Source organism: Zootoca vivipara, chromosome 3 (assembly GCF_965207765.1).
Source record: "Zootoca vivipara chromosome 3, rZooViv2.hap1.1, whole genome shotgun sequence".
NCBI classification, from domain to species: domain Eukaryota; kingdom Metazoa; phylum Chordata; class Lepidosauria; order Squamata; family Lacertidae; genus Zootoca; species Zootoca vivipara.
In genome coordinates, this window is record NC_142586.1 from 46,424,369 (window position 1) to 46,450,977 (window position 26,609).

Below are 26,609 nucleotides of genomic sequence, written 5' to 3' on the forward strand. Positions count from 1 at the left end.
ACACCGTCTTATAACTTTTTTCCTCAAAAAAACACACAGTGGCTTATTTTCAGGGGGTGTCTTTTTTTAAAAAAAGTGCTGGTACAACTGGGACCCACTGGCTCAGGACGCTCAGTGCTCTCTTCTGCGCGCTGCTGGGCGCGTTGTTGGCGCTGCCAGTTCCGAGCGCCTGCAGGGTGGGGTGGGGGTGGCAGTGCTTTAAACCCCCAACCCTTTAGAAAGCAATGGAAGTTATGGACCGTAACAATCCTTAAGAGGCGCAGGTCTTTAAAAAACCCTGGTATCACCCTTGAAGCACAGCCTTCCAAAGTCAGGGGGGAAGAGGTCTGTTTAGACAAAGGAAAGGATCGGGGGTGATTCTGCGCCCTGGGACCCACAGAACTACTTTTAAAATCCCAACCTGGGGGGGGGTCAAATAGTGAAGCCCCATAGCCCTGTAGCAACAGAAGGCACATTCTGAAGCACCCGAGCTGTTCGGTTCCATAAAAAATCCAGGAATTGTAAAATTAACAACAATAATGGGGGGGCACTCTATCCAAAGAGTTAAGAAGGAATGGGAAAGTGTTGAGTTATATATGGAAAAATATGGAAAGGAAAGTTAGTTAAAGATAAAAAATAAATAATTATCGCAAGGGAAAAAATAACATCATAAAGGGTAATAATATTAAATATAAAATAGACAACACAACAGAAAAAGCAAGTATATGACTAAATGAGATCGCACAGGAGTGAGGGAAGTGGGGAGAGAGGGAGGGGGGTAAGGAATGGAAGGAGGCAATGGTTGGAGGAGGGTATAGGGGGGTGAATTAAAGGAAAATTAAGACTGAGAGGCGCATGGTTTTTGTTTTTTAAAGATGCAAAGGCTTGCAATCAGCCAAAGTATAGAGCCCAACTTCCAGGAGACTGCGATCTACTTGCGGATTTATAAACTGGAGGTGATCTACCCCCGTTTTATTGGTGTTCAGGTCAGAGTTGTTTTTAGAGAGAGGAAATATCCCATTTTTGAGGTTAAAGTAAAAGTTCCTGACCTTTTTTTTATAATGAGGAAATGCTGCTAAAACTCCGTTCTTCATTCCACGAAGGGGAGAGGGGGCGGGGCCGGGTGCTCAAAGACAAAAGAAATGGAAAAGGAGATAGCGATCAAATGCAGCCTCCTGCAGCCGCCGGGAGAGGCAGGGGCTGCAGCCGAGTGCTGCTTCGCAAACAAACGGGGAAAGTGCTTAGAACCCAGAGAATCCAGCTGAAAAACACGAAGCAGCAACAGCAATTGCACACACACCATCCCAAGCCAGCACAGTAACCAAGTCCCAAAAGCAAGAAAGGACTCAGCAAACACTGCTGCGGCCGGCGTTGCTGCTGCTGACTCGGGGAGCTCAGTGCTCTCTTCCGCACAGCGCCTATCACTATGGCTTATTTTCGGGGTACGGTTTATATTTCTCAAATGCTTAGAAATGCTGCTATGGCTTATTTTATGACTACGCCTTAAAAAGGGGGAAACACGGTATCATCTCCCTAGTTTGGTATGTATATAAGAAATCTTTTTTCCTGCATAAGCATTCAGCAGTGTGATCTCCCGCTTGCATTCCAGAACCTTGTTTGCAACATCATCTTCTGTTCTTACAGAGCTGAAGAAATCAGCATGCCAGTGAAGAAATGGTGTTAGTTTTATCTGCCTGCAGAAACACATATTTCAAATTTTCTCTTTCTAGTTTTATACTTTTAGGAAAATGTACTATGTGGAACACCACTCTCATAAACAGCAACTACCGCGTAGTTATTTTTCCAAACATTGGCCACATCACTGTATGTGTGAGTTAGGGCTGGGGGGAGGAATTTAGCTTGGTTCACACTGAAAGGTGAACCTACCTAATTCACACTTCCCCCAAACAATTTGCAGACCCCAATACAGCTCTGATGGGCATCTAACATCATTTAGAACAGCGTTTCTCAACCGCTGTTCCGTGGCACACTAGTGTGCCGCGAGACGCTGGCTGGTGTGCCGCGACGTGCAGCGACGAGAAGGGCGATTTTGCAGCTGCAAACTCCACCTCCCTGGGCGTCCTATTTCTTCGCCCCTTCTAGTTTCCACAGACAAATCAGCTTTCATTATTTCCATTTCCCCCATGCCTCACGTGACAGGATCATCCCAGAATCCTTTAACGAAGATGGCAGCTCCCAGCAGCTAATAGTGCCGCACGTGTGTCTCTTTTTTGGAAAATCGAGCGGACTTCAAGTAGCTACTCAAGTAGCTAAAATATTCAATCTCCATCATTCAAAAGGTAGTTTGTTGCTAATTCACGGAGGCATGAAGACCAGATCGTCCTCTCACAAGTCCGAGAACACGCACAGGGTAAGATACGGGACGGCGGGGTTGGGTGGGGTGGATCAGAAACCCGGATCTTTTAAGAACTCTGCAGCACTGACCCGCCGGAAAGCAATATTTGGCAAGTGTTTCTTACAGTCATAATTATAATATAGGGCGGCACAGAGTTAATTTTTTAAACTTTTTTAATGGTGGTGTGCCCCGTGATTTTTTTCACGGAACAAGTGTGCCGTGGCCCAAAAAAGGTTGAGAAACACTGATTTAGAAAACACAATGGATACACCAAGAACCTCATGCTCACAAAACAAAACAACCAGTCCCAATGGAACAGAAACCAGTATTAGAAGTTGCTTCTCAGAAGACAGTTGCTGTAAGTTGACTCCGTGGGGTTGGGAAGAAGACAGTTCCAAGCGGACCAGGCCCTGATGTTGTCCTTGCTTGTCTTGTCTTCTTCACTCTCTTCTTCCTTTTCACAGAACTGATGGTATTCATTGCCCCAAGCACGAGTCTGACTGGACACACACACACACACACACACACTTGTCTGTCATCACAGGAGTGGATTTGTAGGGTTTTGTAAGAAATGCTTTCTGTGTACATTTGCTTCTTCAGATACAGTACTGAACTTTTGGTAGAGGAAGAGCAAGGGAAGCTGCTCCTTTGGATTGTATAAAACCTCTGACAATAGCTCAGCAGTTGGTGTGCTGAAATGGCAGCTTATTTACAGCACAGATTAGTCTTGCTGATACCCGGCCCTTCATTCCTCTCCCACAATTGCCTGTTCTCTGCTCCCGTTTTCTCCCATCGTATGCTAAGATCATAAGCTCTTTAAAGCAGGGGTTGTATTATTTATTATCTGCATATAGGGCCTAGCAGAGGGGAAAGCTGATTCATGACTAAGATCCTCTTGACATGAAATAGAGATTTTGAACAGGTTTTTCCCAATGTAGCTTGGCTGATCATTTTTTTAAAAAAGCTTGAGATATGAAAATTAAGCTATAAACTCTTGATCTCATGCATTTGAAGGAGAGGAAGAAAAACAAAAACACACAAACCAATATCCATATTGTTCACACAGTGAGGTTACTCCAGAATGCAGCTAACAGATAAGCTAAGCTGATGAATATTTGACATGCATTGTCTTAGCCTCTTTTATTTTTTTTTATTTCTTTAAAGCCCACCTATTGTGCCTTCAAATGACAAGGCAGCGAGGACACTCTAGCTTTGCTTTGTCTTCCTTCCTTCTCTTTTGTATTTCAAGAATGTATTTTTTAAGCCACCCCAGTCATAATAGAACCATGTCCTGATAAAACTATTAGGCAAAGGAAATACACAAAACAGCCCTGCAAAGAAACCTTCAAGAGGCACCATAAAAATCACAACAGAGGAATTAGAATTTAGAAAACATCAAAGTGCTAGAAGTACTTTAATCATGGCAGCCAAGAGACAACATGCTGGGAGGGGAAGGAGCGGGGGGGGAGGGGAGAGATTGTGTTTTCTGTATGATGATTTCATTTTGAAACTTAGCAACCCTCACACTTTAACAATTGCCTGGGAAAGAAAATGTAATTGTATTTCAAAAACACCTAAACAAATGTTAATAGGATGTGTCATTTTTATTTCATTCTGTTAGCTGTTTTCCCTTCGATGTGCCATTTGATGCAGATCTTTAAAAAACAAAAACAGAGACATTTATTTTATTTTTTTCCTCACACAGTCGCTCTGTTTTTCGTGTTTCGAAAAAGGCTTGCCATTTTCCCTTGAAAGTGACTCTAGTGCAGAAGGGAGGAAAAAATTGTGACCTTAGCTTACAGCGCCTTTACTCCAATGTATAGTGCAGTTCCTTCCAACTGATAATTGTCACAAGAAGGCATTTGTATTAAAACCTTAATCTCTCTCTGAAAAATCTCCACGGATAAAAGCATATAATTTGTACATTCCAGTGCATCGAGCTGTCAGGCATGGATTTATTAGCTTTACCTGCCTTTGATTCACAGAGGACCACTTTCCTACTCGGCCGTTTTGGAATTTTGCTTTAATGATTAGAACCATTTCTATCATCTGATACCTTCTTGAGGATCCTTGAGGATCATGTTGCCAACATTTATCTAAATGCAGGATTCTAGCAAGCAAATACAATTTGTGTCTGAAACGTCGTTCCCCCCACCCCACCCCACTCCTGCTCAATCCGGTCCCTTTGCTCCGGCTTCCTCTTCAGCATTTCAATTACGATACAATTCCCAGCAGAACTTAATAATCACAGTTAAGGTCTCTTCTTACCACAAAAGAATAGATACGTGTATACACAATGAAACAATTCCATGGGGTTGAAGACACCAGAGGGAATCTCCCGCATTCGAAACAGCCAATTTAGTTTATTTGCACATGAAGCGTTGCAGCAGCATTTTGCCATCGAAATGTGCTTGGTAGTATCAAGCACACATTTTCCTGCTATGGAGAAAGGAATCTAAATGTGACTAGAAGAACAATCATTGAATGGCTCATTTGCCTACTGCAGGGGCAGCCAATGTAACGCCCTCCTAACGCTGCTGGACTCCAAATCCCATCAGCTCCTGTCAGCATTGCCAGTGGCCAGGGATGAAGGGTGTTGCTGTCCAGCAACATATGGAAGGTTCCAGGTTGGTGGTTTCAGGTCTATTGCATGCCAGCCTCTTTGAAATGTTACCTAAGCTAACTAGTAATTGATGCTAATTTGAGGGTTGCTTGTTCAATTGTAGGGATGCATACCCACCCTACTTGCATCCTAGCTTGCCTATGGGCAGTCACACCTAAAGATGATGTCACTGTGACATGCAGCACAGCCACCAGCAACACATGCCGGGGGAGGGTGGGGAGAAGCACCATGGCATTGTGGGATGAAATTCTAAAAGCATTCATCTTTCTGACATACAGGAAGTGGTGAATGGAAGATAGGCAACTGAGTAACCAGTGTGCAAGAGGAGGAGGTGTCTGGTTTGGAGGACATAAAGTCGAGAACTTTGTCCTTGCTGTGGAATGCCCTCCCATCGGAGGTCAAGGAGATAAACAACTACCTGACATTTAGAAAACACGTAAAGGCAGCCCTGTTTAGGGAAGTTTTTAATCTGTGATATTTTAATGTATTTTGGTATTTGTTAGAAGCCGCCCAGAGTGGCTGGAGAAACCCAGCCAGATGGGCGGGGTATGTATAAATAAATAAATTATAGAACAATGCCACAGTCCAAGAATGCCAATAAACTACTACTACTACTACTAGGGATGTGGGTGACGCTGCAGTCTAAACCACTGAGCCTCTTGGGCTTGCTGATCAGAAGGTTGGTGGTTTGAATCCCCGTGATGGGGTGAGCTCCCGTTCCTCTGTCCCAGCTTCTGCCAGCCTAGCAGTTCGAAAGCAAACCAGTGCAAGTAGATAAATAGGTACCACTGTGGCAGGAAGGTAAACGGTGTTTCCGTGCGCTCTGGTTTCCATCACGGTGTTCCGTTGTGCCAGAAGCAGTTTAGTCATGCTGGCCACATGACCCAGAAAGCTGTCCATGGGCAAATGCCGGCTTCCTCAGCCTGAAAGCAAGATGACCGCCGCAACCCCATAGTCACCTTTGACTGGACTTAACTGTCCAGGGGGTCCTTTACCTTTACCTTACTACTACCACTACTACTACTATTGTTATCATCATCATCATTACTCAAAGTGGTGGTCCACACATTGATGGCAGCCCACAAGTCCTTGGGTGCTGGTTGGCAGCAACTCCACCATAGCCCAGGTTGGGTGGGTTTCTTTGGAAGTCAAATATGGTACTGGTCCCTGGCACATAGTAGGATGAGGAATCACCAGTCCACCACATCAGATAGCTTGAGGAGCACTTGAGGAGCCACCCAGAGTGGCTGGAGAAACCCAGTCAGATGGGCGGAGTATAAATAATAAGTTGTTGTTGTTGTTGTTGTTGTTGTTGTTGTGACCATTAATCCATCCGACAATTGATACACCTTCACTGAGAAGTTTCATGATGGAGAGTATTAAGATGGAATACAGCTGAATATAACTGAAGAAATGGACTTAAGGCAAGGTTGCAGATGCAACCATGGACAGAGAGATCTATTTCCATGCATGTCTCCATGCACATAGTTACCCAACCTGGGAACTAGAAGTAAAAGACGGCTAAAGGTTCATCATAGTAATCTGTGTGTAGAAATGGAAAGCAATGCAATTTATTGCTGGCTAGTGGTCAGCTGCAGGTCTGAGGCAGTGGGGCATCTTGTAACAAGTATTTTGAAATGGTCATTCCCAAAGCTTTTTATGAATATCCTGTCTGCAAAATATGAATATTAGAGCCCACACCATTACATTTGCTGCAAGGAAAAACTGCTGGAACCATCAAGGGGCAAATATTTCCACCTTCCTTGGTCCTATGGCTGCATCTGTAAGTGTACAATATCTAGGAGGTATCCAGTAAAAGGCTCTCCCTCTGTACCCACCATGCCCTCCCTAAATCTGCTCCAGAGGGTTGGGGAAGCACCCACAGATTTATGGGGAGCACAGCAAGGTGGAAGGAGTGGGAACCAAAAGTCTTTTCTCTAATGGAACCAATATTTTTGGATATCACCCCTGTTTTTATAGGTATAAAACAGCCATGGTAAACCAGAGCATGGTTACTTGCATGCAAAAGGTCTCAAGTTCAATTCCTGGCATCTCCAGGTACGAATGGGGAAAGACTGCTCTTGTCAGAAGCCCTGGAGAGCTGCTGCCAGTCCGTGTAGAAAATGCTGGGCTAGATGGACCAATGGCCTGACTCAGTTTTAAGGCAGCTTCCTCTGTTCCTGTGTGTTACTTTTTAGCTTTCTTGTGAATGGAAACTAGGCAACAAGGAGATGCTGCCATTTGGTGGCCTTCCATCCTAGCAAAAGGCTTGACAATCTGGAACATCACTTCTAATCAGGGAAAGCAGAAATGAGAACAGTGTATAGATAGGAGAGAGAAGGCATTCAGGGCAGAAGGGTCATTAATCTCCTTTCCTCTTTCTTGTCTTACATAAACATCTCTGTATAAATCTCCCATGAGTATATGTTGTAAAGTATCTTCTGAAGGAAGTTTTATCTCAAAGCTAAAGGTATCACAGTTCGATATTCGTTCTGTGTGAAGGATAAGGATTGTAAACAGCTTGAGCTGTGCCGAAAAAGTTTAGTCATAAAATGGATTTTCAAAACAGCTTATGGGTGGCAGGATTTGGAACTTGAATAAACCATAATGAGTAGGGAGATCGTAAATAAAACTATTAGGATCCTAGATACCAATATATTTCCTAAAGGTTTATGAAAGGACAATGGAAACTGCAATCTTTACACATACAGTCCTACACATAATCCAACAGGTAAATCCATTAGGGGAGAAATCCTATGCTCTCTATAAGGATCTCCCTTTCTACCGACAGAATAGGAGAACTGGCCTCCCCAGGGCAGCAGCAGAAAGTTCTGTCATGTTGCTGCTCTGCCAAAAGTGCTCAGAAACAGGCTTCATATTTTGGATTTTAAAATGAATAAAGAAATTCATTGAGAGATTACATATCATCTGCAGGCCCACAAAATAGAATGATTTAGTAGCTGAATGTCAACAGAATCAGCCTTGGCATGAAACTGAAGGTCTCAAATAGTCTACCCTGAGATTTACCCTGCCTGTGGGAAGTGGAGCAACTGCTAAGAGTGGAGATAGAGCAGGCATCCCCAAACTTAGGCCCTCCAGATGTTTTGGACTACAATTCCCATCTTCCCCGACTACTGGTCCTGTTAGCTAGGGATCATGGGAGTCGTAGGCCAAAACATCTGGGGAGCGCAGTTTGGGGATGCCAGAGATAGAGCATAGCCTTGTGGACAGTGGCCATCGACAACCATCTTCTCCACGAATTTGTCTAACCCTCTTTTCAAGCCATGCAAGCTGGGGGCTATCACTTTATATAAGTATACTGTGTGAGCAACATGAGTACCGTGCAAGGAAGCTAGAAACCGGAGGGTAAAATAAAAGTTAATGTACCTTTTTGCCTCAACATGATGTCCAGACCTTTCCTGGCTTCTATTTAAGGTGGAAATATGGCATGCCGCGTTGTTTGGCCACAGAGTGAGGACATTTTCTAAACTTTCAGTATGCTGCCCTTCATAGATTCATCCAAGTGCATGGATGCCTCTACTGTTACCTTTTGAAACTAATAAAAAAAAATCAGCCACTAAGGAAACGTAGCAACATCAATCAAAAAGGTATAGATGCTCAAAACCTGTGAAGCTCACCATGAGCTATAGCGTGCATAAGGAAAATCTCACTAGGCAGAACTCGTGAACCATGTAATCCCACACACAAAAGCTGAAAAGACCAATTTCTGAATAAAGTAACATTTCACAGGACATGTTTGAGGCAAGGGAACAAGATGACATTGAAAAGAGCATTAAAACAGAGTGGGACAGCGTGGGGCACAAGTTTCCCACTCTGAAAAGTCCTGTGGTTTGCAAGATGACAGTTAACCATCCAGGTATGGGTAGAGACTTTTAGGGAAGACTCCCATTTCCCAAGCACAGGGGTCCTTGTGAATAAAGGAGGGTCCAGTCTGAGCAACAGATGCTCCAGTTCACTCTTGACATAAATTGCATTTTTGTGAAGGAATTCTACCTTGTGCTATATATGCATAGAAACTTCATTGTGATAGTTCATCCCACATTTTTAATACTTTTAAGCTGTTCTTAGTTGTCCTTATTGCCACAGACACCTGGCAACCATCTATTCTTATGGGACTTCCCCCACACATTTGAACAAAATGGTTACCAAATGTTAAAAATAAACTGTGAACTAGTTCACACAATTGTACCTCTGACACTTTTTGTTACCGATGGTGCTCACAAATCCATTGGCAGGGCTGCCATGCACAAGAAATGTTAATTAGATTTATTAATACCTGCATTTATGCATAATCCAAGATCTTTCAACATTTGAGAGGGTGCAAAGAATAAATACATGTATCCGTTGCACAGCTAATTTCTTACACATGGTGTTGAGTGTGTAGGGCCAGTTCAAGACATTTTGCTGCCTGAGGTGAACCAGCAATTAGTATTCCCTTCTCCATAGTCAAGAACCCAAGCATTCAAGGCTAGTCAACATATTTTGGTACCTGAAGGGGGAAAAAACTCAAGAGTACCTTTTTCTTCAGCGTAAAGATACAATAATAAAAAATCAAATAACTAACAGCTTGCTGCCCTTTTCATCTCACCCAAAATCAGCAGCCTCTTTCTGCCTAATGGTAGGGCCAGCCCTTGATTTCCACAAACAGTATATCTGAAATGATTCCTTATTGTCAGTCTTGGCACACCATTGCTGAGATCAAGGATGGGTTCTGACAGCCATCAGCAGTCATGGGGACTTGTGATAGGTGATGATCATCATGGGAACTGTGGTTCAGGATGAGGGTCTATCCCAAATGACACTTTAGTTCTAAGGCACAGTAACCTACAGGTCTGGATTTATTAGTTCACTACAGAAGGACAAGTTTTCAGAGTGACAGTCTGAAAACTACCACCATAGAAAATAGCCACATTTTACAGTTACTTAGTTTCTACCAACAAAATAACACTCCACCTTAATAGCGTATATCTAAAGCTTTTAGTCCAAATATATTCCTAGTGTGTTATTCCCCACCTGCTGAGGGGGAAATTAAATGCAAACAAAGAGGCATAAAGGAAGAGAAACTAATACAAGACACCCAGAGTGCTGAGAGGGTGGAGGAAGGTGCAGAAAAGATTGAAAGGAAGAAAAAGCACTTATAGACCTAGTTCTGCAAAGGTCATTGAGCAAAGAGTCCATTAACATAAGAGTCATTACAATATAAAATAGCGCTTTGCTACATTAGCACATATGTCCAAACTATCACCAAAATAGGAGAGCAGAAGTGAATGAACTATTGTGTTTCCCCACGCTTAATTTCACACTTTTCTAATACATTCAAATTAAATACTCCCTCTATGCTGTTCTGGGCTGGAACGGAACCCTTTAAATTTTTCAATGAAAGACACTCCTTTCTAATCTTGAATTTCATTGCACTTGTATTACTTGCTTGATGGCGAAGATTTGCATGTTAAATAGACATTAACAAATTTAGGTAATGTTAGAAATCTGGACATCTGAAACAAGGCCTATGTTTCAGACCATTGTTGCCGCTAGAGAAAGATTGATATAATTTATACATTGTTGTTATTTATAAAAAAACCAATAATATATTGAAAATATTTGAAGAACCTTCATACCTGGGTCCTGATATAGCTTTTCTTATTGGTGGCATATCACATGCTACAATGGCAGGAACTGAGAATCTATCAGATTCAATGGGGCCTCATCTCACAGATATCTGTATCAGCTGCACACAGACCTACTTTGCTATATTGGGATGTTTTGTTCCAAATATGGGAATGTTATTAATACATTACATACCACAGCAAGTGGGCTCTTTTAGTTTGGAATGAATGGGGCAACTGTTTCCCTGAAGGAGTGGGTGTGCAGCCTGAGAGTCATTTTGGACTCACAGCTGTCCATGGAGGCGCAGGTCAATTCTGTGTCCAGGGCAGCTGTCTACCAGCTCCATCTGGTATGCAGGCTGAGACCCTACCTGCCTGCAGACTGTCTCACCAGAGTGGTGCATGCTCTAGTTATCTCTCGTTTGGACTACTGCAACACGTTCCGTGTGGGGCTACCTTTGAAGGTGACCCAGAAACTACAACTAACCCAGAATGCGGCAGCTAGACTGGTGACAGGGAGCGGCTGCCGAGACCACATAACACCAGTCTTGAAAGACATACATTGGCTCCCAGTATGTTTCCGAGCACATTTCAAAGTGTTGGTGCTGACCTTTAAAGCCCTAAATGGCCTCGGCCCAGTATACCTGAAGGAGCGTCTCCACCCCCATCGTTCAACCCAGACGTAAGGTCCAGCTCTGAGGGCCTTCTGGCGGTTCCCTCACTGTAAGAAGTGAAGTTACAGGGAACCAGGCAGGGGGGCCTTCTCGGTAGTGGCACCCGCCCTGTGGAACACCCTCCCATCAGATGTCAAAGAAATAAACAACTATCTGACATTTTGAATACATCTGAAGGCAATCCTGTTTAGGGAAGCTATTAATGACTGATGTTTTAATGTATTTTTAATCTTTTGTTGGAAGCTACCCAAAGTAGCTGGGGAAACCCAGCCAGATGGGCGGGGTATAAATAAATTATTATGATGATGATTATGATTTAAAACAGGGGCTGTTCACTTGAATGATCTGTAGGCTACTCTCCTTGGCCAATGTTCATCCCCATATTAACCTTTCTAGAACAATCCCACTTGCACTATCGGTATGCAGGAGAGCACACATGTTCCCATGTGTGGGAACAACTAACAACTAACAGACCTAGTTGTTATGCTGTATTGTCACCTTTGGCCAAGCAGGTTCTGTAGTAATAATAATAATAATAATACGGTAATAATAATACAGTAATAATAATAATAATAATAATAATAATTTGTTACTTATACCCCATCCATCTGGCTGGACCTCCCCAGCCACTCTGGACAGCTTCCAACAGGAGAGGCCTGGGCAGAGGCCATTTAGGGCTTCCAAGGTCAGCACCAACACTTTGAATTGTGCTCAGAAACATACTGGGAGCCAATGTAGGTCTTTCAAGATTGATGTTATGTGGTCTCGGCAGCTGCTCCCAGTCACCAGTCTAGCTGCTGTAGAACAAAGCACTACAAAACCTACAGAATATGTAAACAAGGAAGAGTTGGCACACCCCCATGGCCAATTATGCTGATCATCTTCAATTATCACAGGGAGGATTGCTTATCTCTAGTCATTGTGTGCCTTATGTGGCAACACCCTTGGGCCTAGTTTGGACTTTATCACTTCAGATCACAGTTTAAGGGCTTATTTCATGGAATGTCCCCATGAAAAAAATTATCCCTGCATAGCTGGCATATCAGGGAGAAATCAAGACTCTAATCATTTTCCCCTTATCTGGAGCCTGAAGTCAAGCACCCCCAGACACCATTTTACCATCTCAGTGAAGACTTCTATCCTGAAGACTCGTGTGTGAATCATCCGATTAAACATCTCAGGGATGATGAGACAAAAAACAACCAAGTGTTCATATACTGCTGCTTAACATTCCAAACTCTTAAACTTCATCTTTTAGCAAAACTATACAAGTTTTTTTTCTTCTCGTATTAATGAGTTTTTATAGCAGCAATATGGTATCTCCAGGTGGTGCAGTTATAATGAAATAATCACACCCCTAGAGAATGCTTCTTAACACCCTAGAGGTGATGATAACTAGGCCCCCGTCATGCCTTATTGCTTACAGAGATGCTGATGGCAGCAACTAGAAAGAATTGTAAAACATGAGCAGCATGCAAAATTAAGCCGCACTGTCCATTTGTTAATTATAAAGGCCTGAAAACACTGCCAGCGAGCACCCTTCTTCCCTTTTACACTGTCATCATAATTAAAAAGTTTTACTATGTAGTTTTGTATTGCAACAACATCGATCAAAGTCCATTGCCTGACATGTGCAAGCAGAAGCAATATGTTCCGCATAGGTTACTTCTGGAATTGTGTTACTTAACATAATAGAACCCTGTCATGTTACCGCAATCTCACCAAATATACCTGCCACAACTGAAGCAACCTTTTCTGCTTCCAGTTACAGTCCCCTGTCAAGCATGCCCTAAAAATGGAATTATTGGAGAATTGTTACAGAATTCTGAAGAGACAAATAAAACATCTCCTGCCCCTCAACTTTTATGCTCAATGTGTGTGAGAGAGAGAGGGGGGGGAGAGAAGGAGAGAGAAAGAGGGAGAGAATTTCCCACCTCTGTAAGCTCCTATTGTAGGTCTTGGGACACCCTGTTAGCTGCCTGTATGGCCCAAGGGAGAATTTTCACAGAGAGAGTGATATAGACTTCTCTGTGCAGCAGTCACAAATTGGTGGTGGAATGATATTGACTAGATAATGGTGTTAGGTAAAATTAAGCTACAGCCTTATTGGTTATATTGCATAAAAGTAGGTTTGGTAGTGCAGTAGGGCAAGGATCTGGTTGTCATTCCCATCAGACCTTGCTATTGGAATAGTATTCTGGTCACTGTTTGGGAGGCATTCAGTACACCCCTGGGAGCTGACCAGCGTTGCACCCTGATGCAGTGCAGGCCAAGCAACCAGAATCCCACTAGGCAACTGGAGGATGGTTTAGGCAGGGCCAAGCCTCACCCAAGCTGAGGGAATACCCTGATCCTATCTTCCATCAGGCCTCTTGTGCCATTTCCACACAGAGTTGTGACAAAAGCTGTAGAATGTCTACCAAAGGTTGCTGCCACTCACTGAGAAAAAGGTGAAAATCCTCAACCCTTTAATTCAAAATCACATTCACACCATCAGTGACTCCCAATCCTCCTTTTAGTTAGCCAATTGGCTGCTTGCCCAGCAGCCAATGGAAGTGATGGTCAGGGATGTGCAGCTGGAGATTCCATCCAGTGTGTTGGAACACGCCTGGGGGGCACACACAGCCCCCGGAATGAGACAAACCTGTCTGGGCGCCTTCCATAAAACTTCAGTGCTGGCACGCTTCCAGCGACATGTATCAGAAAACTATGTGCACGCTCACTCAGCAGAGTTTAGCAGAAACAAAGTGGAGCATTGCTGTGTGCCTTCTAAGTATGTATTAAGCAATATATAGCTGGCCACATGACCCGGAAACTATACACCAGCTCCCTTGGCCAGTAAAGTGAGATGAGCGCTGCAACCCCAGAGTCGTCCACGACTGGACCTAACAGTCAGGGGTCCCTTTACCTTTTTTTACAGCACAAAGCAATCATGGCGTCTCTCCTCCCACCCCCAAAGAAACCAGACTTTGTGTGATCAGAGAAGTGAAAGGATTATGAGCTGTAAAGTGTGATATAACAATTGCTTTGATGCAACATCATCTAACCTCCCTACAACCAAATCAGGGTCAGTGCTCAAGAAATGGCCTCTGTCTTCTAACCTTCCTGCAGTCTTTGGGCAAACTAATCAGGTTGAATGCTCAGGTCTTGCATTTTGAGGCATTTCTAGAAACTGTGGGGGAACCTTGTAAAGAGAGCATCTGCAGAAAGAAAATATCAAAACCCTAGACACCTATTTGGAAGATTGAAATCATTTTGAAATTAATACGCATGGCTAAAAACAATGTGCTGTGTGCTAAGAAATGTAGATGTTATTATTTCAGGATCCCTGACTCCATAGGAACAGCCAGGCTGTTATCTTAAGCTGGCTAAAGAGCAACATTAGCATTGATTATACCAGCAGCCTTGAGCCCTCTGCTCTGCCCTTGGATTCGGAGGAGGAAAAATCTGTTTTGCAGTCAGAACTATGTGTATGCATAGGAAATGAATACTGTAAATTGCAGGTAAGGTGATAACCAATACCGTGTTTCTCATATTATAAGACACGTCTTATATTTATTTTTTCCTCAAAAAAACACACTATGGCTTATTTTCAAGGGATGTCTTATTTTTTTCCTCCTCCTCCTGCCGCGGCCGGCATTGCTGCTGCTCCTATCACTATGTCTTATTTTCGGGGTATGGCTTATATTCCTTGAATGCTTAAAAATCCTGCTATGGCTTATTTTATGGGGATGCCTTAAAATATGAGAAACAGGGTAATTATAACTTCACTTTTTGTAATATGCATGCAAAACAGTGGGCCCAGGTTCTTGTATGTAGCCCTTATCTTGGGGGTTTTTCATAGGTGATCAGAGAAGAATCGGTGGGCAAATAGTTTTGATAGCTACAGAAGCTCAAAAATACTAAAGGAAGGGACATTGGGTGTCACTGATGAGTCCTCTTTTACCAACTTACTAGTCACAAACAGCTGATAAATCTGGCAATTTGTCTTCATTCTCATCCAGCTAATATTGTCCTGGTATGTATTCTCATACGATCATTGTCTGATTACTTTGAAAAAGTCAGGAGTTTGGACAAAATGGGGTAAAAGGGCCAGAATGACTCATTAAAATCCCGAAATGGTGTCCAATTCTACCAGCCACATACTGGAAATGACCCAGTGTGGCTAGAAAATGGTCAGGACTCCCTTAGAGCCCAGAACTGACCATCAGGCAAGGACCAGAAGCACTGTAATACTGTGCCTCCTAACCCCATAGATAGAAGGGACAGAAGAATACGATAATATCAAATGCCACTGAAAGATCCAGCAGAACATAGGTCCGCACACTCAGTGAGGGGCTCTATGGAGAAGTATTGTAATCTTGGAGTGTGGAGTTGCCCAGCAGTGCAATGCTGACACTATTTTATAGAGGAGGTTTTTTTAGTTATCAATTAAATGGATTGAAGAAGAACAGCAAGACATGAAATTATTCGCTGTCTTTATTTTTTTATTAACACATTTCTATCTCACTTTTCCTACAAGGAGCTCAAGGAATTCACCCTTCCCCTTTTTGTCCTCATAACAACCCTAGGAGGACAATATCCTGGTCTGACACATTATCCACTACACCACAGCAATGCTCTCTGGGGTCTCCTCTCTGTTTGTGTTTGTACCGCTGTGCTCCTTTTTCCTAAGCACATGTATGTCAGCATGGCATGATGGCCTTCAGGGCACTGCACGCCTTGGTCACAATACCAGAGAAGCATTCAGGAGGAACCAAAGTTCAGCAGAACCTGCCAAATTCATTCAGTTCCAGGCAAGAGTGCAGAACCCTAAAAAGAATGCTTAGGGGAAGTTTAACAGATAACTCAATGAGAAATCTGGATCCACCACACTGTTCTTGTACCAGAGTCATGCAATTCTATCTAAATCATTTTATAGTGAGTTCTGGATTTACACACACATACACACATTTCAGGTTGTACCATTATATTGAAATATGGCATATATATTCTGCACTGAAGAAGCACATACTTTTTCTGACTTTTTACCGCATTTAACAAATTAGCATAAAAGGGTAGGAGAGAGCAATCATGGTGCTACTGGGAATATTTAAGAGAGTGCAGCTCTGATCCAGAAGTATTGACATATATGCTAAATTGGAACAGGAAGGATACCTAGAACAAGTCTCTATCTTCACCGCAAGCTTGTGCCGATCAGTTATTTGTTGAGAGGCTGTGCATGTACTCCTTATGTTTCATGTGGGATTCCCTCCACTCCTGTGTGTTTTGCACATATGGGCACACATCCTTTGCTAGATATGGGAAATGTGCCCTGAATTTTGTGCCAGATTCTGTCAAGGTGATTTCTACAATAACCTTTATTTGCATTCTTCCAAATGACACTAAATTCTACCATAATCCATTAAATATTGATAGCACACTGTTTCTTGTAAAGCCACTTGGGAATACTTAATTTTATCTACTGTCTGACACTATTCTCTTGCGGCATCAAAGCAGCAAGCTTTTTACAGTTAAAATGTTAATTGGATTTTTATAACAATTTTTTATCGTTATGCTCTTCATCTAGATTGCTGCAAACATGTTTATTTACAATTTGAAAAGGCTCCTATTAATATTCCATGGTAACCTGCCTTGTACTTGGTAGTTAGCTGCACAGCAAACCAATGAAATGTACTCAAGACAATTAACACAGTTGACTAATTAAATATTTTTCTGACTTCTGACCAGTTAATTAAATGATTGATTAAAATTAAAATAATAGATCTACACATTACTAAAAACTTAATATGGGTGCATTGTTCAGACAACTTACAAATTAACACACAAGGGCTTTAATATTTTCTTCCTTCCCTATTCTACCTCTGCTGTACTGGAAAATATAGAGCATTTATTGTAAACTGAAACATGAACAAAATTCAGAATCAATTTTGAAACACTTTTATTTCCAACTGTACACACACACAACCCTGACAGCAAGGGCAAGGAGGACTGGGCAGAAGTGATGGTTACAAATTGCGGCCACAGCTGTGAAAATTCATATGTAGGGCTATTATTTTTAAATGGTTGCTGAGACAAACTATACCATGAAAAAGTGTAAAATTCAAAAGTCATTGGTTTGGAACGTGACTGTATAAGAGGGGGCCAGGAAACGTTGTTTCATTGTGGAATCAGATTATAGAGCAATTCCAGGGTTCCCTAATATACACGTGATTACTGAATGACAACACTAAGCAGTGCTAATGTCATTTGCCATCTTGCTCTACTTCTGGATATCTTTCTGAATATCTTTCTGCTTGGAAATATAACTCTGGAGTAACAGAGCCATTGTCTGATCCAATACAGGCAGCCCTTATGTTCATTCCATTCTCCAGACCTAACTGTATGTTGCACACAAACACATATAACTAAACCTCAATAACCCTTCTGTTTTCACAAAAAAGCAGCTTTGGAAGAAGGCAATGGAGTACAGAAGTAGCAGGAGGATTCTGCTTCGCTCTTTCCCCATCTCCTACATCCTAAGTTGTCTTCCACAAAGCAACTTTTCCTGGAACAAAGTATGGGTCAAGAATTCAGCAACGATCATTTGTGTGTATTATAATGACTGTACCTGAACTTTCTACTTGGCAGAAAGCAATTCATCTTTAATTACTCAGATTGCACTCTTTAGGAGAAAGAGACAGCTTCTTGCTTTCTGCCTTGGTGGAAAAGCATGGGGCTCTGCAGTGTAATCAAAATACTTAATAATGAAAATAATAATATGCAGATTCTGTACCCAAAGGCAGCAACATGATGGAAGGGATCTACAATGAAAGGCTTCCTCCTGCCTGCCTGCCTGCCTTCCTTCCTTCCTTCTGGTGCATTCATATTTTATCACACAGAGGCAAAACAAAACAAAAACCCGTTCACCTCCATTTATTCAGCGCTGCATCTTGGAAATAACAGTAAAGTTTCTTCAGACTACATAAAGCATTTGGTGCTTGCAGTGAAATGTTATTATTGCCACAGCAATAATATTAAATGCACCTTTAGCAAAACAGTGTTCTTATTTGCATGAAGCCCATCTTGATAATAGAGCATCTTCTGACTGTGATGGAAAAGAGAAAGAGAGAGATTTCTTATAAGGCTCATTTCCCCTTGGTCTGATGGAGCAGCTTCACAGAATTCTTGGCTTAAAACAGGCTTGGAATACAAATGTAAACCCCGGGAGATAAGGAGAGAAGAGCAATACCCAGGACAGTCTGCAGCTGAACTGAACAGCTGCAAAATCTGGAGGGCAGCCAGGCCAATCCTATGGTCCCTTATTTTCTAGAATAAGTGGTGTCAGAACTCAATATGAACACCTCCCTCATTCTCTTAGAATGGCAATGGCGCCCAACAGAGAGGTGCCGGAACTGAGTTCTGGCGAGTTCTGGCTGAAGAAAAGCCCCAGTCCTACAGCTGTTATCGCAGCTGGATCCTATACATTCCCAGCAGCAAAAGAGGAAACAAGTGAATCTCAATAAGATTGTGTGGGTGGAGAAAGAATGTAGCAACTATTGTTTTCTTGGTTCTTCCACAGCAGGGGCAAAAGAAAATCTGATGGGTAGGATTCTGAATCACACCCCTCTTAAGTGTTCTCCTTTCTCACTATCTTGGGAAGAGAGCCAGAAGCCACACAAAAATATTGTTTGATACCAGCAGCAGCAGCAGCAGCACATCAGAGAATCACTGAGACCGCAGGCGTATGCCAGACCAGGAAGTGCCCCACCACTAGGTTGCTCCTGCCACAACAGCTCAATCGCTCTAGCAACATGGTCAATGTCTCAGCTGAGTAAGACTGAACTGGAAAGGCGGGGATGAATGGTCCTGTTGCTGTGACAATCAAGATGCTGCTTCCTATACCCCAATGCTGAATAACTTGAGGAGGTGGAGGGGTGGCCCATTCAATTTCACCTTGCCCCTCTCCTGCTGTCACCATGGCCCAACCACCCCACCACTTAAGCCAGAATGCCCGCCCCCACCAAATTTGGTGGTACTTTTAAAAAATCTGTGATAACCAGTAATGGAGCTTTCGTTCTTTGTTCCATTTTAATATATTTTTTTTACCCTCCTGTACTAAGGTTAGCTTTAGGTTAAAAAGCTTTTCTGATCGACTTGTGGTTTGTTGGTTTGTTGGTTTGTTTTTACATAAAAGGACAAATACCTATTAAATGCATACCCTTAATATCAAAAATTGTGGTGGAAATTAATTAAGCATTCTCTTTGACTATTCTCTCCTCTCGTCTCTGGGTTGTTCCACAGAGTTCAATACGCTGTTTCCGAATTCATCTACAATCCTAAAAAAAAGGGTGTGTGTGTTTGTATACTATTTTGCTTGCAAATCTATTTCTGAACCACTTCCCATAGAATATCTCAGAGCAATTTCACAATAAATTTCTGGCCACTAGCAAATACCTATTTGTGTGCTGCCAAGTTTCAAGGCACAGTGGAGCTATACCTGTTGCCCTGCATGATCATGCCAGCTCCACCCTCTGGTGACCATGCAATGAGTATGACTTTCTACAAAGAAATCCTTTCACGTATGGAACTGCTGAGGCTTAGGGGCTTCACACCAGGGGCTTAAAGCACTTCACCAGCTTACCAAGCAGAACTCAAAGTGCTGATGCTTCTCTTTAAGGATCTACCAAGTTTAGGACCTTAAAATGTAAGGGTATCAATTTTGCCCATATCAACCATCCCTTACGCTAAGGTCTTCTACCGATGCCCTTCTCAGAGCACCTTATCATCTGAAAGGAAGTGCATAGATACATGGCCTTTTCAGTTGTGGTGTCTTGTGGTGTCCTGCATGTGAATTTTCTCCCTGGCGAGGCTTCCCTAATACCTGTAGTAATGAATTTAGGAACCAGTTGTTCTCTGCCTTTTAAATTCTGGTGTAATTAATGTTCCCCACAGCCACAAACTGTGATGGTTTTAGCACTGCTTTATATCATTTTGTTTTGATTGTTTATTGTAAACTATCGCAAAATTTCGAACTGAAGAGTGGTATGGAAAGCACATGAGGCTGAAACTAAGCAGGTCTGGAGTCAATGCCTGGATGAGAGACCACCTGGGAAGCAGGTGTACACTGTCTTGGGTTCCATGATGAAAGAAAGGTGAGGTATTAATGTAAGAAAGAATGGATAGATGATGATAGATAGATGATAGATAGATAGATAGATAGATAGATAGATAGATAGATAGATAGATAGATAGATAGATACCTTCCAGCAGCACCTTAGAGACCAACTAAGTTTGTCATTGGTATGAGCTTTCGTGCGCACATGAAAGCTCATACCAATGACAAACTTAGTTGGTCTCTAAGGTGCTGCTGGAAGGAATTTTTTTATTTTGTTTTGACTATGTCAGACCAACACGGCTACCTACCTGTAACTAGATAGATAGATAGAATATTATGTCTGTCTGATGCCGTGGTTTATATAGCTATTTGGGGAAAGATGCCCTTTCACCAATATTTAAGACTCCATGTGATTATTCAGGAGCAATTACACCTTTGATCTGATTACCAGTTCTACACACTGAAAAACTATTACCACCAACACTTAAGTGGGACTTTGCTCATATTGAAGCCGCAGTTTCTAAAAAGAGACCCTAGCAGATTGCAAACATCGTCACAGAAAAGCACAACTGAGCCTTTAGTTTGGATGAAATGATCTCACGTTCATTTAGACAAAATCAAATATGTTTGCAAAATGTATTCTTTGCTGCAGAATCTATAAAAAGCAAACAACCGAAATTAAATTAAGCGCCTTCTGTATAGGGCGGTAATGCCAATATGTTTATCACACCAGAAAGGAAGCAAATATAGCACACAGGCAGATTAATTATACAACTGATCCAAAGCAACTGTGCAAGGGATAATTGATCATGTATCATTATCACAACTGTGAAAAGTGATACATGACACCTTCTTCACAGTCAGTTGAACATCACGCCTAATCACATCTCTCTGTGTTACAGCAAATAGAATGAACAAAAGTTTATTTGTCCCTGAAATATTTTAGACTGTCATTTCTTCATGGTTTGTGCCCACAGGATTAATGGTCATCATAGCTAACAATGAAATGCCTGAATAGAAGAGCACTTGCCCCATTTTTATCACACGTAACACAGCAATCATAATCTACAGAAATCTAGGGATGTATCCAATGTCGTCAACGTACAGCTGAAACAAACCTTTGCTCAACACACTTTGGGAGGTATCCAACTAATATGTCCTGTCAGTGCAATGATTTATGCTTGCACAATGGGACTTCCCCACTCTCCCTGCACGCACACGGGCGCACACACACACACACACACACACACAAAGAGCCCACCACCGCAAATCTGCTTCAGAGCATTGCAGGAACAGCTAGAACATATTTAGGGGCATGGAGGAAGAAGAGGGAGGAAAGCCCCATTGTGCATTTATAAATCCTTGCACTGATAAGATGTGTTATCCAAATACATCTTCTCCACTATAATTCCCTGCACTTCACTGAAAACTGTTCTGGAGGGTTCCCTTATCTGCTCTGAATGATCCTGGGGGTTGGAGTTGGGACCCAGAGGTCTGCTTGCACAATGTTGGTTGCCAGTCATAGGGTTGAATCTGTGCAACACGCCTTTCCTGGCTCCTCCCCCAAGACACTACAGCCCCCTGAGAGTGAAGGGATCCTCTGCAATGGTATGTGATGATGAGGCAGTGGGAGGCTTTGGCAGGATGGAGAATTTTGGGCTTTTCAGCAGCACTGTTTTATGAAAGTGTCTTTCTGCTCACACAAGACATCTTTGGGCCGAAGCCATAATCTGGAGGTGGGGAGGAATGTCTTTGTAGAGCTTCACTCACCCCATCTTGCCTGACTGGGGGTTGGGGCGCCATTTTGTGGTTCACATCAGGTGCCAAAATGTCTTGGGCCAACCCTGGTCAGGAAAGGTGGGATTTCTAATGATATCCAATTAGCTGCATAAGGCTTTGCAAACAGCCTGTTCTTGTATTGTCTTCCCAGGAAACCAAGTACAGAGCAACTGCCCCTCCTATACACACGAAGGGAGGGAGAGGATGAAGCAGTATTTGCATGTGGATTCCCATCCCCATCCTGGGTGTGCAACAAACACCACCCTGGAAACATTGACATTTGGATACACTCCATTTAATGCATCTGTGACTCAAGGCCAGTTTATATAGCATCAAGCTTTCGGTGTAGACCACCTGCCCCCTATGTAGGATCAGGTAAAGAGAACAAAAGTGAGATGGAAGAAGGTCTTTCTCTATGCCCTGACTCTCTTCTTTCCTCTTTGCAATTTTTTCCAGAGCCAACATTTTAGAATTTAAAGATAAAAGCATGGGGTATTTAATGTATAGTTTAAAGGGGTATGGCTTTGATTTTTAAAAAAGCCAGAGCATAGCAGACAAACCGGTACATTTTCTGTGGCTCTACAGTTCCCCTTGCATGCTAATAACCTCACATTTCATTTTTGTGGCTTTATTTTCATAAATTTCACTCACCTGAGTAAGTGTTGGGGTGATAAGACCTGACATTCTTCTTTACTACAAGGTAATTATTCCAGCCAAGGATAATTGCCTGATGCTTTCGTGTATGCTTTCATGCGCCACAGACTATGCCAGTGAAATGACAGGTTTTGTTTTCCCCCTCTGGCTTATGGGCGTCTTTCATTGTGTGATTGTCTGTTTCTTCTCCAGAAGAGTCGAGAAGAGCAAAGGGAGCAATACAGGCAGTAGAAGCCCAACTAGCTCTCTGTGGGAGACCATCACACCTACTTGTGTATGAAATATGCTTTAAGAAGGCTTGTAATGCACAAAATATGTTTTGTTAGTCATAATAATTCTTGCTGCCACAAGAAGAAGATCACAGCTGTGTGTCAGGACTCTCTCTGGTGCACCTTGAGAGAGGATGGCAGCTATGTGCCGATGCAGGAGGAAGTATTCCTTGAGTCTAATTAGGTTCTGAACTCATCATAAGATGGCCCATGAGACAATATTTCACAAACTATACCCACTTGCCCTACACCTAGAAACCCTTTCTAAAGTGGAACATGCAAGGATCACTGATCAATAGCATTTGCAAAGCCCCCCGGGCCTTTGCTCAAGCATTTCATACCACACAGGCAAAGGAAAATGGGACATGTAATGTCAGTTACTTGACAGGAGGCCAATCCCAGCCACCTGTCAAAATGCCCCACGTGGTTGCTGGGTAACCCAAGGATTTGGCCCACTGGTTTGGAAAGTGTTCCCACTCCCGCTCTAGGGTACCACAGAACTATATTGTATGTGTGGATCTGAAGGGGCAGAAAGACACGTCTTCCTAGCAGAGAGGGCAATTATAAATATTATTGAATTTGCTCATGATATACCTGTTATGGCCTGTGGTGACATGCTGGAGGTTAGACAGCTAGGTATCTTCTTCTTTTCTTTAGAGAAGCAAAGTATTCAGTAGATGAGTTGCTTTGTTTTGGAGAAACCCCGCCAAGTGCAAGAGTGTGAAAGCAATCCAGGCCAGTTGCTTAGAGTGCCCTCCTTTCAGGCTAGTAGTAGTTTAGTTGTTTAGTCGTGTCTGACTCTTCGTGACCCCATGGACCAGAGCACGCCAGGCACTCCTGTCTTCCACTGCCTCCCGCAGCTTGGTCAAACTCATGTTCATAGCTTCAAGAACACTGTCCAACCATCTCGTCCTCTGTCATCCCCTTCTCCTTGTGCCCTCCATCTTTCCCAACATCAGGGTCTTTTCCAGGGAGTCTTCTCTTCTCATGAGGTGGCCAAAGTATTGGTGCCTCAGCCTAGAGGCACCCAAATCCCAATCCCAAGCAATCTCTTGTTTTTCAAATTCATGTTAATCTCCTAGCTTCCGAAGAATAGAAGAAGGCTTGCTGCACATGCTTGTCCCTCTGCCTGTCATTCATTGTGATCTTAAGCTAATATATCTTAAGACTCCGAGCCAAATGTAAATTCTGTAGGAGGTATCCAATTTACGCATTCTGTTAGCATGAGGATTTCCACAATCCTTGTACTATTCCATTGCACAATGGAAGTGGGCCTCCCTCCTCCCGTACATTCCCTGTGTGCTCCCCAAATATGCACCGGAACAGGGTCAGAAGAAGGGGAGGGGAAGCTTTGTTGTGCAGCCAAAAGTTCTGGCACTGATCGAACAAATGTGTCGAATACTCCCCTGCCTGTGTCCTGGTGAGTTCTTCATGGAGTTTTGGTGGATTTCCATTTCCTATGGCTAAATCTGGTGTGTTCCCTGCTAACACCTTCTTATCCTCTTGATTTTTCCAGCTGTATTCAAAAATACATAGGAACATAGGAAGCTGCTTTAAACCAAGACCATTGCTCCATCTAGCTTAATATTGTCTACACTGGTGAGCAGCAGCTCTTCAGGAGCCTCTCCAGCATCCCAGACATGAGTCTTTGCCTAGCCCAACTTGGAGATGCTAGGGGTTGAACCTGGGAACTCCTGCATGCAAAACAGTTGCTCTGCCATTGAACTACAGCCTTTTCCCCCTATTGTCATGTTTATGTCCAGGATTATCTTTGTAACTTATTCTGCACCACTGCACGCACGCACGCATGCACGCACACCACATACACACAAATTCTTGTTAAATTTGTTGTAGGCAAAATGTTTGCCGAAGTATAATCACATGAAAATCCAGGTTTCTCATTATCAGCGAGTGCAGCTCTCTGGGGACAAATAAAAATACAATCTGACAACTATTTTAGTAAATCAAAGCTAACTATCCATCTGCAGAAATGCACTTTTAAGGTTTTGTTTGTACTCCAGCTTTGTGCACATCATGTGAACAATATTTCAGCATGCAAAGAGAATGGCCAAGCAAGCATAGACACCACTCACCTGCCCAGCCGTGATACACTGAGTACTTGTCACGTCATTCCTTTGTGTATAAACACAGCGAGAAAGAAGCACACGCTTGATCACTGTGACTGCCCGTACATGCAATTAAACCTGCATTGCTAACCCAAAGAGGCATGAAATATCAGAAAGCACACATTCATTCCCCTTCTAAATAATCAAGGGTTTAGTCACATTGCAAGCAATGAATATAACGATGTCTTTTACCAGGTCAGATGTCTTTCCAAATGTACAAGATTGAGTTTTGCCATTTGTTTGCCTGGTGCCACCTTGATGTGAAGTCCTATGCATGTTGACTCAGAAGTAAGCCCTTTAATATGGCTTACCCTGTGCATAGGATCCTAGCGTCTAAGTGTTTATTTTCCCTCTCATTCTCTGGCTACTTTCATCAATTTTAATTTGATCGAAAATGTCTGCACTGATGCAAATCCTAGCTAAGGGCCAAATAAGAATTTACATTAATGTCATGATCTGTTCCTGCATACTAAAAAGCACCCATGAGGTGGGGATTCAGACTGGATCTATAGCAGGGGGAGAACGGGCTTTAATAATTTGCCCCTACCACTCTCCTGATCCAGTGTGTTGCTGTTGCCGATTGTGAACAGCAGCTGCAGATGGCCTGTCACAGATGGGTGTTGGCTACTCCCGAGTAAGCACTCCACACATCCTCTGGATTTTCAGAGTTTTATTGTGCATGCTATATACAGTGGTGAGATGTCTCAAATCATGTCTGCTCTGCATGGGGCAGAAGCCCACAATGGCGTCTCGTGGGCTCTGACCCCCCTTTTAACACTGGGCATCCAAACGCCCCTCCTCCTTGCTCTATGGGTCCTCCGTGGTCCCAAACCAGGCTCCTGAGGTGCCGGTCTACCTCCTTTCCAGCCCCTGCTGAAGCTAGCTCCTCCCCTGCTTCCCTGCTACCAGCCTGGAGCTGAGCCACCAGGACTCTGCAGAGCCCTGGACCCGTCTTAACCCTTCCTGTTCCTGATTTAAACTCCCAGACTTGCTGCTGCTCTCCCATCTGATGGAAGTAAGCAGAGTGGGCTGCTCTCTGCAAGCCCTCTCTCTTACATGGCCGAAATCCAAACAGTATAGTATAAGCATACACATAAGCATATGCACCTTTTTATATTTTTGCTACAATTCTTACATCACTCTAAACTGCTCTTTTGAGCAACCCAGCGCTGGGATGGGAAAGGGACACTGAAAGCTCAATGACAGAGCAACTTAAGTTGTGTGCAGAAGATCCCAGGTTCACTCATGGCATCCCCAGTTGGGCTTGGAGGGATCCCAGTCTGCTGAACTGCTGCCAGTCTGCATAGACTAGAAGCGAGGAACCTCTTTCAGTTTAAGGGCCACATACCCTTATGAGGAACCCAGCAGCGGGGTTGGCAAAAGTGAGTTGTGGCCAAACACACACACCCCTCTACAGCCTCCACC